This window comes from Cryptomeria japonica, chromosome 3 (assembly GCF_030272615.1).
Source record: "Cryptomeria japonica chromosome 3, Sugi_1.0, whole genome shotgun sequence".
Classification (NCBI taxonomy): domain Eukaryota; kingdom Viridiplantae; phylum Streptophyta; class Pinopsida; order Cupressales; family Cupressaceae; genus Cryptomeria; species Cryptomeria japonica.
In genome coordinates, this window is record NC_081407.1 from 265,499,587 (window position 1) to 265,514,578 (window position 14,992).

The following is a 14,992-nucleotide window of genomic DNA, read 5'->3' on the forward strand; positions in this document are numbered from 1 at the left end:
ATTTGACAAATTCCTACACATACATCTTTGGTACTCAGTTACCTATCAAAAGGCACACAAAACTTTACTTTTTTCTACGTTGTAATTTTTGTGATTTACATACAATTGCCTTAGGGATGAAAATAACTCCAAATAGTTGATTTTATATCAATCTATCTATACAATTGAACTTGCTTTTAGTGGTAGCCATTGAACCTCATCTTTGTTTACCTTGCTCTAAGTTGATCCATTAATGGGTGATCCATATATAATTTTATTAAAATTGTTATATACACTTAGTCAAAAAGAGCCTAAAAAACAATTTAAAATAAAAAACAAGAAAAATTGCTCTTTTATTTTTCATGATTCTCTTAAATTTTAGAATTGTAAATCTTGTCAATAAAATATTCCTTGTACAAGAATTCCAATCTAATTGAAAATAAAAAATCAAGGATAAATGAAATTGAGAGATAAAGAAAGGAACATATGTAAAGCCTTTTTTTAATCCCACGAGTGATTAGAATTTGAATATCTTTAAGGTTAATTTTTTATAAATGTCTTTGTTTGCTAAATTTGGAAGAGCAACATACCTAAAAAAATGACCTTTATTGTTTATAAAAACAAGCTTCTCCTTCCAGACTTGATTGCAACATATTGAAAGGAGTAGATTATGATCTATAGTTGACGAAGCTATCATTGAAGTAGGATTTAAGATTTTTCATATAAATACATAATAGTAGCATAAAAAAATGCTTTAGAAATTCATATTGATGTCTAGGAGATAAATTAAATGAAAACTATGTGTTTTGGAAAAGTTCCCTGTAAGTCATGGAAAATGAAGGTCATTTCATGTAACTTCATAAACATAGTGTTGTCACCAGTATTTCATCGAAGAATAATAAGATATATATTAAAATTTGAAATCAAACAAAAAGTTAAGATTTGGGAAAGTTTACTCTAAAATGTGGAACACAAAGGATATTCATATGAGGGAATTGTTGTGACAATAATTTCATATAAAAATGCCTAGAGACATGTTGTTTGTCATGATTCATGAAGTAAAAGATGCACCTTTGTGGTAGTCACCAAATTTTCATTATTAAGGAAGGCATGGTTGTAATAAGGTTGATACTTGTTGACTAGCAATCATTATTAGAGATATGCCATTCACTCAACAACTATGTAATCATGAAGTCACTATTAGGAATCTGCCAGTTATTCATCAATTATTCAATTAGTTTTGCAATTACATTTGAATTCAATCCATTCTAATAAATCGGCCCTACAAGTGGCATAAATGATTTATGTGAGAGGTGAACCCAATTATGTTAAGGAAATTGGCCCACATGTGGAAAAGTGGCTAGCAACAAGAGGAAGTTATAAAAATCCTCCAACCCTCAAATGATAGTTGTCCTTTGGGGAAAATGTTCAAACTCTTGAAGAGTGTTTCTGCCCAAGGTGTTGTTAGAGCATTTTTAGCTATTAGTTGTGTAGACACATAAAAATTTCCATTAATTTGTCCTCATTTAATTTCAAATTTCTCTGAACATCGGGTGAGTCCTTATTATTACATTATTATTTCTCCATAATTCATTATTCATAATTCCCATCTTTTATTATATTATTATTAATATCTTACCATTTATCCATTAAATTTATTAAATAAAACATTATATCATATTCATGCATACTCCTTCATGCACTCACCTTATATACATTTTGTCTATTTATTTAATAAAACCTTTAAATATCCCCTCCTACCACTTACCATTTCCCACTTACCATTTCTCATTTACCACTCATCTTGCATTATCCCACATTCATCCCACAACATGAACTCGCCCAGAGAAATTCTATTTACACAAGCCCCTCTCTCTTATTTGGGCATCTCATCTTTATGCGTCGAACTTATATCAGTTTATATTCTTCAACATCTCGGCACTTCATTTTCTTTAGCTTCCTTTGCATCAATCATCTTGAATCTCCAAAAAACCATAGCTTCTTGTGTGTGCTTCTGAGAGCAATATTATCTACATAAGGTCTTGGTTTAAGGAGTGCAATCGAGTGGATTATGTAACATGCATGTGTGTTTTAGCTTAGATATTTTCATTTGCATGTGTGTGTTTTGCAGGTACTTCATTGTTGGATGTTGGAAGATTGAATCTTGTATTCAATCCATTTCCTCCATCTACAAGTTGTTTTCTTACAACTAGTTATGATTTTTTTCTTAAGTTCACTTAGGAGTTCTTATTTTAGTTGTGCACCTAGTTTAGATTTTATGAATAGATAGTTTAGCTAGAGTTGAACTTTATTTAGCTCCTCATTTTTGCACTTTAGTTCTCCTAAATTTAGTTTTGTGCTCTCTTTATAAGCACCTCATTATACAACTGTAACTCATTCTGTATTCTTTGCTTTTGAGTAATATAGCATTCATTTGTGTAGCTCTCATTTGTGAAAGTTGTTTTTGTTTACCATTTGATCTTGCAGGTGCTTGTGTTGCAACTTTCAACATGGTATTAGAGCATGGATTCGACAAGTGCCTTCTCAAGCTTTGAGGGTTTTCATTGCTCAAAAGCGTTGTAGAGTCACAAATTTTCTTTTTTATGGATTTGGAGCTAGGCGATTTTTTTTTATCAATTTTGAGGCCTTCCTTCCTTTTTTAGCAGTTCATGTTCTTTTTATGTATTTCATCTCTCACTTTTGGAGAAGGTTTTTTTCCCACATGGTTTTTCTCCTTTTCTCTGCTTAGTGAGACTTCATTGGTTTATGCATGGATACCTAATCAAGCCTTTTGTTATCGGAACCCATTTTTCCATTCATGCATTTAGAGTTTTTCTACTCACCCTAAGTTTCACTTAAGGAGGGATGCTAAGAGCATATTTAGCTATAAGTTGCTTTCTTACAACTAGTTATGATTTTTTGCTTAAGTTCACTTAGGAGTGTTTATTTTAGTAGTGCACCTAATTTAGCTAGAGTTGAGCTTTATTTAACTCCTCATGCTTGCACTTTATTCATCTAAATTTAGCCCTATGCTTTCTTTATAAGCACCTCATTGTACAATTGTAACTCATTCTATATTCATTGCTTTTGAGTAATATAGCATTCATTTGTGTAGCTCTCATTTGTGGAAGGTGTTCTTGTTTACCATTTGATCTTGTAGGTGCTTGTGTTGCAAAATTCAATAGGTGTTGATTAAACAATGGCACACCCTTGACTAGATAAGAAGGAAATGCCCCAACAAATGCATCTCAAACACCTATTGTATCGATTGTGTTCATTGGGAGGCTACTTATTATTCCCCAAAAGTCCTATGTGAAAAGAAAGGATGGTCAGAAAAATATTTTAACAACTCTTCTATCATGAATAATCATTAGGACAATGTTTTATTTCCATATTTGATATTAATATGGTAATAAGATATTTTAGAATTTTTTTTTCAAAGTGCTATCTTTCTAATAAAGATTTTAAGAAACAAATTTATAGATAATTTTTATACTAGAAAATTGTTTCCACGAAATTTTAATAGAATATATTTAACAAATTGTTGAACAATTATAGTTTGTCCCTCATTGATAAGTATTATCAAAGACAAACAGGACTATCTCCCTTTTGGAAGATTCCCAATCATAGTAATAAGTAGAAAATGCTTCTGAATGCATAGTTTGCATCATTTATCAGGAGAGAAGCACACTATATTTCTCATTTATGAGATGTGATATTAAATAAACTAAGACACTTAAGTTAGGGCTAGATGTTTGTTTTATGCAATTTTTATTAATCTTGCCATATATTCTTCACGATCAATTAGACAATTTTTTTAGGAAAGAAGTTTTTGTGACTTAAGATTATCCTCTTAATATTGATAGTTAATGTAATTGATATTGATATGGGTTTTGGGACATCTTTAGTTATATAGACTTTATGCAATTTATGACATGAAAAATAAAGTCCAAGAACAATAAAATGTACACTCAACATTGTTATCCCATCCATCTTTAGTTTGAATAGGTATAGTTGTAGGTGAACAATAATTTCTGTGAATATGAAAATTCCAAATAATGTTCAGTGAGCTATGAGCTATGGTGTTTTGGTACCAATTTTTAAGTATGACCTAGTGATGAGGGCAGAACCCGAGACACAAAAAAACACAACAAATTGCAATAAAAGACTTTATTATTATTATTTGAGAACTATCTTTAATACATGCAATTACATTCAAGTGGGAATAATCCTCATACACTACAACAACTTACATCTATAGAGCTTTCTGGAAACTCTTACAATGTAAATTTTCCAACTCACAACTCACATCCAACAACTCTCCAAAAACTAACTCATAAGTTTCCTTCAATGAGTCCTAAATAGCCTTTTCTGGTTTGGAGCCAAAATTACAATTTAGAAATTAAAATTTGGCAGTCTAGCGCCAAATCTTACAATTTGAATTTCAAAATTGAGCCAAATTTGAAAACTAGAAACTTTATGAAAAATTGCCCAACTTCCGACAGCCATAAGTTTTGATCCGGGAATTGGATTGACTCACCGTTTGAACCGTCGGAAAGCTCTCTGAGTGTAGAATATGTTAAGAATTTTTTTGTTGATTCCTGCCATTTTTGAGGCTGTTTAATGCGTAAAATATGACTTGAAAGGTTTTTTAAATTTTTTTTTCAGGAAACTGAAACTTGAATAACTTTCAAAACGTTAATGATTTTAACCTGATTCTTTCGCCAATGTGCTTATTTTTCCGTTCTCACGATTCCCACAAAATTCGGGTTTCATCCACCTTCAAATTAAAACTTTCTAAAAATAGGAGGTTGGCTAGAAGAAGCAGTTGGTTAATTCTAAAAGTTGGAATCTCTTATTTGTCCAAATGGGTATCTAGAAATGCAAAAACATTAAAAGAAAACAAACAAACAAAGAAATATTTTTTGGGTGATGCAGGATTGCCCTTACACCACCAGAGGCTCTTGTATCACCTAGTAGGGTAAGATTAGTAGGAAAGCACATAAGATAAAGTCTTTCTTTAGGAATACCTATTACCACACAAAATTGCAAAAGGCTTCCTCAAACAATACAATTTGGAATGTTGGGAAGTCTCAACTTGCAAGTGTGGAGCCTTATCACACGACGAAATTGTAAAGGTCCTAAGGAATACAAGCAAAATATAGAGGGTATAACAATATTGTGATTGTGTTTAGTTGATCAAAGGTGTGAATGAAGTATGCATGATAATATAGGTACAACCAAGATAAGGGTCTCTAAGATAATGCAAGTAATGGAAGCAAACTATGAGTGATCCATACTAAAAGACCCCAACCAAGCTAGATAGAAATCAGCCTTAAGGAAAAAATTAAAAGAGAGATAAGATGTCCTTCATCCAGAATTGTAAGTTTATTCTGGATGAGGAAATTGTATGTGGTTACCGATGGGTTATCCAACTTTGAGTATTTAGTTGCACACAAACCAATGCTAACTTGGACATTTACAGTTTATTTCAGACAGTTATTGATAGAGAACTATCAAAAGAGATGCACTTAGTATCCCCTAGCCATTTTATAAGTTTCCCAAAGTGAAATATTTAATTTAATTTCTTTATAAAAATAGCCAAATAAATCTAATTTAATTCTATTTGATTTTTTCTTTTTGATGTTGTATAGGGATTATAGAATATCTTCACGAAGCCAAATTTTTCTATCAAATAATATTTTCTCCTCATGGTGACAGAGAGATGAATTCTAGCAACAATCCATATGATTCCCAAATTATTGCAAGAAATGAAGCTTCTACAAGAATAATTCCTATTGCATCATTGAATTTGCACTAGAACAAATGTACAATAAAGACAAGAGTCATGACAAAGGGTCAACATCATTTTAACAATGCAAGAGATGGAAAACTTTTGAGTTTTGACTTGGTTGATTTTGATGGTGGCTAAATAAGAGTTAAATGTTTTAATGCTGTTGTAGAACAATTTTATGATCACATAGACACTAGAAGCCTATTTATAATCTTAAAAGGGAGACCCAAACTTGCACAAAATAATTTCAACCATTTAAAGAATGTTTGAGAATTTTGTTTAGAAAGTAATTCTTTAGTTGAGTTGTGTTTGGAGGATGATAGCTTAATATCAAAACAAATGTCCCATTTTACACCAATAAGTAAAGTTGAGAACATGAAAAGAAATTATATGGTTGATATTATTGGTATTGTTTAATCAGTTGATCCACCAAACATAATATTCAAAAAGAATGTCACGTGAACTAAGAAAATAAATCTTCAACTAAAAGACATGCTAGCTTGTATGGTGGAGTTAACAATGTGGGGCAGTTTCTTCGAAGGACAACAACTCCAAGAAATGTGCAATTTAGGAACTTTCCTCATTCTTGCTATAAAGATGCATGAATTAGTGATTTTGTGGAAAACCTATGGTCACAATTGCCACAACCCAACTTATTATAAATCTAGATCTTCCAGAATCACAACAATTGAGATCTTGGTTTGATGTAAAAGGGAAAAATCTGAATTCTCATTCTATTACAAAAGAAAATTCATCTCTAATACAAGCTATAATGTTAAAACTATTGCAAAAATTGAGGATGAGGAACAAGGTAAATCTAATAAAGCTTATTGGACAGTGATAAAAGCTACCTTATCTTTCATAAAGGTGGATAAATTCTATTACACAACATGTCCATTGAAGATTCAAGGTAGGCAATACAAAAAAAGGTGAACCATAATGGAAATGGTATTGTGGAAGGTGTGATAAGAGTTTCCCTGAATGTGATCTTATAAATATATACTTCAATGAAAAATGCAAGACCATACTGTTTTCACTTGGATTACTACTTTTGTAGAAGTGGTAAAAGAAATTATGGGTGTTACAACAAAGGAATTAAACATTTTGAAGAATGAAGAAGACATGATGCTAAGTTTGGAGATATTATACAAAAACCCCTTTTCAACAAATGCATATTTAAACTTAAAGCAAAAAAAGAGACTTATAATTTGATGAACAAAGGATTAAGTGCACTATCATAAAAATAAACAAATTTGATTATTTATGTGAAAGAAAAGCTTTAATAGATTCAATTGCTAAGCTCTAAGATTTTTTAAATTCAATTCCTTGAATGCATATTTTGTTAACAACGTTTTCAAACATTTCAAACAAACTCATTGGTTATGTCTAATTTATTTATTCCGATTTCTTCTCAATTCATTCAAAAAATCTATAGTGGCAATGGTTGCCTTTTGTGTTGAAATTGTATTGTTTTAATGGATGTTCTTGTTATACCATTGGTTTATTTTTTAAAATTTGCATAAATTATATTCTCTTACACTTTTTTGGGCATGTCTAATTCTTGAATTTTTTAAATTTATTGATGTACACTTTATTAATTTGGCATTCTATAGGGATTATAGATTCTTTATAGAACAAACGTCTCCTTATACTACAAACTTTATAATTATTTATAGTAAATGTCAAAAATCATTTACTATGTAAGAGGATTCAATAGGATTATCAAACTTTATTAAATTAAGTAGTTTTCTACTATGCTAATTAGAATGTTTATTTCTTATTTGGAAGATAATGCTACCAAATTTATTTACTTGCGATTTTGCACATGGTTATTTAAAAGCAATATAACAAAATATATTTGTTTTAGTTATGTGGCTTGCCACCAACATAATAAGTAGTAACTTTTCATCTACCATCGTATGCTCTCATCTTGCCCTTCAAGGGATCTTGAAAATTGAAAAGTGTTATATACAAAGGCAATCAAGTGTTTTTATTTTTATCTTAATATTTCATGTATGTACATGGTTAAATTTATTATATTAACATGGTATTTTCAGCAGTGGGTTGAACCACCTTTGGAATTTTGTTAGACAACTTGTTGAATTTAGCCACAAACTCTCACATGGGTTCATGTGGTTCCTTTTTCATTTGAGTCAGTTGTGCTAATAATGCATGAGAATCTTCTATAGGCTTGAACCTCTCTTCAAACTTTGTTCTGAGTGTAGTCTAGTTGTTGATGGTCTATGGTGCGAGGTAGTAGAACCAATCTATAGCTACACCTTGTAGACTTTCAATGAAGAGTTTCATTGAAACATCCTCATGTTCCACACCAAGAACACCACATGCAATATAAAAAGCAGCAACGTGCTCATCTGGATGTTGTCTTCCATCTCTAAAGAACTTGGGAAAGTTCTTCCTCTAACCATCAAGAAGAGCATGTAAAGGCAAAGTTAGATTCAACGGACCAAAAGCTTTCTCCCAAGGACCTTGGGCAACCATTTCACATGTCCTTGGTGGAAGCTTGAAAAATTACAAGAAAAGAAATTACAATGGATAGGATATCGATATACTTTAACCAAAAGCATGAGGCCTTTAGATGCATATTGTATCCCCAATAGAGTCACCAAAAACTGTTGGTTGAAAATTTTGTACATCTGGGGAGATGTGCAAAATTGTGGTTTCAGCCACAATCCGTGAGTTAAAAACTCCCAATTTAAAGGAAGGATCCCCCTTTTCTACTATTACTAATCAACTAAACACTAATCTAACTTGAGTGGGACAACATCCTTTTCTCTTTTTTCCAGAAAAGATGATATTCTTTTCTCTTTTCAAAAAATAAATTGTAATTAGAATAACAAATATAGAAACTTAAGAAAATTAAACAAATACAACGTTCGTGAAAGTCCAAAGTCTTCCATCACTTCCTCAAGATGAGAAAATAGAAATAAAGCTCAAAGTCTTCACTTTTTGCTATCCTATCAACCTTTTAAAATGATTAATATGACAACGAATGTGCAACTTACAACATCTCAAAGTCTGTTGATATGGTACACCTCTAAACTACTATAACTAGGAATAATTACATATACAAAGTCTTGTAATCTCTCTCTATTATGAACACTTTCACTATTTTAATCCTCAATACTTGTAGCACAAAGTCTACAAGAAGTTAGATCAAAGCTCATTTTAACAATCTCACCACAATTTTAAGTACGTACAAAAATATATACCATTATGACATAAGAACACAATGGATATAAGAACAAGGTTTCAACACAAAGTCTGAAACTCAAAGTGCCTTCTTGATATTACTTGAGAAACCAATTTACAAGTATAAAACATAAAGTCTTGATGACTGTAAATTTTTGCAGAGTTTTCTTGCTTGTTAAAAATATAAATAATCACATAGAGCACCCTCCTATATATATAAGAGAGGGGCTGAGAGAAAAAAGTGAGAGAAGTCCAACTAACTAATACTTTTTGCACAACCGTTATAACTAACTATTAATTATTCCAAATTATAATCCTATTGTCTTTCGACTTGTAATTTGTTTACATGTAATTACAAGTTACAAGAATACAAGTAATATGACTACTTGCAATTACAATTTTTGTCATTACATGTAATTTATCAAAGGGAAATTACAAATGCATAATTGAAACTAATGTAAGTGTCTAAGACATGACTCTATTTACATCACCCTCTGTCTAAGAGGTCTTCATGCTATTGGCAATTGAAATATTCAATATCGGTGAAGGTATTTGTCCAGAAACATCAATTTGTATCATTTGACTGTTATTAATAAAATGCTAACCCTAACCTGAAATTGGGTTAGGGTTGCATTTTCTTCTTTTTATTTATTAAAAAAAAAACCCTTTCTTTTTCTTTTCATACCCTAACCCGAAATGGGTTAGGGTTTAATGTATTATATATATTTTTTTATTTCGTGGACTTAGGGTTTGCATGTAAATTTCAGGGGGGGAGAATTTGAATTAAAATTTTTAAATTACAACTAATATTTAAGGTTATTTAATAGTTGAATTATAATATTTCATGGACATAGTTGGTCTTTTTTATTAAGAGAATTAAATTTTAATATAGTTTGTTTTTATAATTTAAAATGGAGGATTAATGTTATTTACATTAATCGCATAGTTGATTTTAAATTATTCAGCTAGGGATATTATATAGTTAATTAATATATTCGATTATATATAGACATTAAGGTTAAAATTGGGGGGAAAATTTAAAATTGAAGATTATTAATTATTTCTAGGAATTCTTAGCCCTTGAGGCCAACGTTGGCCAGATTAAATATATCGTCAAATTTAAAGGTTTAGGGAAATTAAAATTGACTTTAGGAAAATTTTGGATTTAGTTGACCAATGTCATTATAGGATTTCAAACCCTTATCGGTTAGATTTAAATAATGAATTTGCGTGTGTATCAATTAATTAATTTTTAAATAGCTTTATCATTATTGGGTCGGGAATGATTTAAATGCATTTGAGATAACTAATTTTCCCTCATTTTTATTTAGCGACAACTTAATTAAGATAATTGAACTAACTAACTAAATGGCGACATTAATTAATCTCCACTAAATAAAGTCGCTCATTTGAGTTGGTTAATTATTCCAACCTTAGAAAACAATTTTATTTACATCCTAGTTAAGACAAAACTCTATTGAATTTATTATAATATAGGATATGTTATGAGTTTATGTGGTTCAAAAAAAAATTTGTTGTTCCGTTTTTTGCCCAAAAGTTTGGGCACAACAAGATCAACCATTGAACTTGAAGATAATGAACATTCTTTGTTGGTCACTGTGATAGTAAAAGTAATTGCTTTCTACCATATAGCGCTGCTATAATGCATTGTTACAATGCATTTCTTTGTTGCATTACTCATTCATTTGTCAAGTTTTCTCTCACAATGACATTGACCTCAACGTTTAGTAAAGGAAAGAAAATATTCCCAATGGTGAGACTAGAATTGTCATCCTTGATTCTAGATAGGACTTAACTTAGCCACGGTTCTCTACTTTATGGTTCATGATATTTTGACCTTCTCTGTGCATATGACAACTACTCTTTTCATTTTACATCATTATCGCCATCAACATATGACAACAATGGCTTTTGCTTACTGTCCTTACATGTATTGAAACCCCTTGCAATCAGGTCTCTAGGACCCAATTGCAAGTGTTGATCTTGCAAAGATAAGATGTGGGAATGAGAGTATCTAGAGACAAGATGAATTTTGGGTCTTGGGAGGTGAAGTGTGAGTGTGAGTGGGTCATTGAAAACTTGAAATGTGAAAATTAATGAAGATGGTTACACTTCAAGTCAGGTCTCAAAGACCCAAATGCAAGTAAAGATGAACACAAGATAGGCATTAGCTTGCAATTGGGTCTTTGAGGCGGAACTACAAGTGTGAAATGAAGCAAGATCACAAGGAGGTATAAACTTGCAATTGAGGTTTCAAGACTTGATTTCAAGTGAAACATGTCAAAGTGTTCATGTAACGATGGCTTGAAATCGAGTTTCGAAGACCCGATTTCAAGTGTAAGATAAACATGATAAGATAACACACTTACAATATGAAAGGAGGACTTGCAATCGGGGTCTAGATACCTGATTGCAAGTAATGACAACTTGCAAAAAGAAAGGCAAAACACCTACATACTTGCAATCAGGGTTTTGAAACCTGATTGCAAGTAATATAGGTTTGAACTTGCATTTCGGGTCTTAAGACATGACTTGCAAGTAATAATACAACTTGTAATGATGCTTCAAAAACCTGACTTTGCAAGTAACTTGTAATTGGGTTTCTAAGACCCGATTACAAGTAAAGTTAACTTGTAATGTGAGCAAAAAGTTCCTAATTGTAGTGAGGTCAAAAAGTTCCTACTTGCAGTGTTTGAATCAAGACCCGAAATTGCACAAAAAAACTAGGAAAATGAAAGCCAAAACTAACCAAAACTTGGACAACGATGACAAATACACCCACTAATGATTTGACATTAGCAAATATGAGTTTTGAACCTCGTAAAATATGCCTTAGAGAAGAAAACTAAGAATTTTGAGTAAAAATTTATAGGGGTTGTCAAATTTTTGAAAATTCAAAAATTGAGACAACAGGTTGTGTGGGAGTTAAGGTTTATTAATTTTAATTAATCATTTTGGAGGTTGAGAGTTGGTTTTTCCCGTGAATTGGTTGAGAGGGAATTATTATTCTTTGTTTTTTTGAATGTTTTTTGAAAAGAGCATGGGGGATGGAGGATTTTTGGGTTGGAAATTTTTAGGGGAATATTAGCTTCTCATGAATGGTGGTTTTGTTGGAAATTGAGAGGCTTCTATTGTGGTGCGAGAAGAGGGAGATTTGTTGGAATTTTCTTTCCTTTATTCTTATGTAATTGAAAGGGGTTTTTGTGGGAGATTACTTGAGATTGTTGAAGGAAGTATTGCTAGTTCTTAGATGCTGTATGTTGTGGCTTGGTGATGGATGGATTGATATGATTGAGAATGGCTTTCATCTGGGCTTCTTCTCTCATCAAACTCCTTTAATTTGTGTTGTCTCCGCAGGACTCGAGGTAGGGTTTTGAGACCCGAATGTAGGAGAATGCTTATGTTATTTTTTATTGGAAAGAAAAGAATATTGTTTTCAATGTTTTTTCTATTATTTGATTTTATTTTAATTGCTAGGCAAGTATTGGGTAAGAGGGCTTTGAATGCATTTCCATTCTTTGAATTTTAGAGGCTATTTTTTAAGAAATCTTTGTGTTGTTTTTAGTGATCTTGAAGTATAGTTGTTTTGATTTCTTGTTGAGTAGAATTTTGTTAGTATGTTTAATAATTATGCTTCTCTTATTATGGTAATAATATTATTTGTATGTTTTTATTCCCATTTGTTATTCAAATAGAACCAGTTTATGATGATTTGGGTGAATTAGGTAGTGTAGTTTTATCACAGTTTTGTAGGTTTGGTAGAGATTTTGGATATAATATATATATATCATTTTCTACTATGTGAAGTCATTTTTTAGACCTACTATTTTTATGTTAAATGGCATAAAATACATTTCTATGATGCCCTACATGATTACCGATGCAGAGAGTCTTGGAGCTCGGTTCAATACACCTTCTTGAGTGACTTGTCCTACTCAACCCTTCAACTACTCAACTCCATCCATTGACACTTAGTAGGGGTTATGCTGATGAGACCTCCAAGGTCTGGAACTCTTTGGCTTGCCTCCTAGGTATAGCCAATGGTTTTTGGACAATCAACTCCACCTCCTGAGGTTGCCACCTTAATCACACACACTCCACTTCAGGGCTCCAACCAATCCTGCAAGGATCTCAACACACTACCACTTCCAATGGGTTCCCAATGCTTCTACCAGGTGTTTTTAAAGAATTTTGAGGATTTTGGGTCATCAAACCCATCACTTGGGATTCCTACCCTTTCTAGGTCTCTATCGGTTCCAAAATAGGCCTAAGTGCATTAACCCTCTCTTGGCGGTTTTAGGGTCTTAGTTTGTATAATTCCCAAACAAGGATAGAAATAAATCATGGATTCGAGTACCCTTTTTGAAGTTATAGACAATACTAGAAAAGTGCATCTAGGTTATCCGTACAAGTGGGGTTTCCAATGCTGCACTATTTTGAAGGGTTTAGGCCTCACCGGGTGACTTGGCAAGATGGGTCTAAAAGTCTTCACCAGTCAAGATTCCTGCTCAAAAAAATTTAAGAATATTCAAGGGAAATTAGAGGGATTTCAATTCATGTGTCACTTATTTCGGCACCAATCCCCATGTGCTCATAAATCACACTTATTTTGCTGTCCTAACTCACCTACTCCCAGCGGTGAGCCTAGGGCTTCATTGTTTCTCCTCCTCAAGGACCTAAAAAACCACAAATACTATCCTAAAGCTATGTAAATACCCTAACCTATAATTCTTAATTATTTCAATAGGTGCCATGAAAGAATGCCTAGGTTAGAGCCATTTTCTTGCTCTTAAACCCTACTTGCAAGGGTTTTGCACCTAGTTGCAAAGAATGGAAGAAATATTTGCAACCTAGGACAATCAAACCTGAAATTAAAACTTAATGAAGACAAATACAATGAACACTCATTAATTGCAATGATTTTAAACCATCTAGTCCGTACTGGACCATACAAGCAATGAAAACAAGTGAAAAACTGTAAAAAACTGGTGAAAACAAGTTTGCTTCACAATCCAAAAACTTGCTCTTGCATTTCCAATCCTCCAACCCGTACAATGAAGTGAATTTTGGCTTTTATCCTCTTGTTTTAGTTGGTTCAACCAAATTTTTAACGCCTTCAACCAAAAATGCAACTTTTGCAAGAAATTGCAAAATTTTGCTCAACAACTTTTTACATTTTTGGCTCCAAGATGCAACTTTGTAGTCTAATGCATTTTAAGACTCCTGAAGGTCCTCAAACATGCTATAAGACCTAAACACAACACAATTGACCCCCTAATACATGAATACATTCATATGGAGCACTTCACTTGTGAACTACCTAAGCATCTCACTTCTCAGGCTGTTAGCATCCTAAACACAATTGACTCAAACCAAAACTTGGACACCTCAGCCATGGCTCTACTGAGTCCTAAATGGTTGGTCCATTATTGCATTACAAATATGACTCACAAACTTGAAATAAAACAAAAAAAAATCATACTTGGAGTGTTAGGTGCCCTGCACCATACTCCCCTGGGACAAAGAACTCAAGTCTCTTGAGTTATAAGGTCTGCAATATCCACTCCATACTGAAGTATATTTGCCTTTGACATCCACATGGAATATAAATCAGGTAACCCTTCCCACTTGACAAGATAGTGCTTGCAGACTCCTTTCCTTGTCTTCTTTACTATCTTGGTATCCAAGATACTCTCCAACTTAATCGGTTGACTAGGTGGCAAACCCTTTATCCAATCTTCATGAACCGGTGATGGCATGCCCATTGATTTGTTGGTGACTCTCCCTTGTATGGATAGAGATCACATACAATAAAAATATGAGATATCCCCAAGGTAGGAGGAAGTTCAACCTCATATGCATCCTGCCCATACTTGTGCACCACCTTGAGAGGCCCAATTTTATTCATCACGAGCTTGATAGGCTACCCTTTTGGAAGTCTCTCCTTCCTAAGGTATGCTAACACTAAGTCTACCACTTTAAATTGTA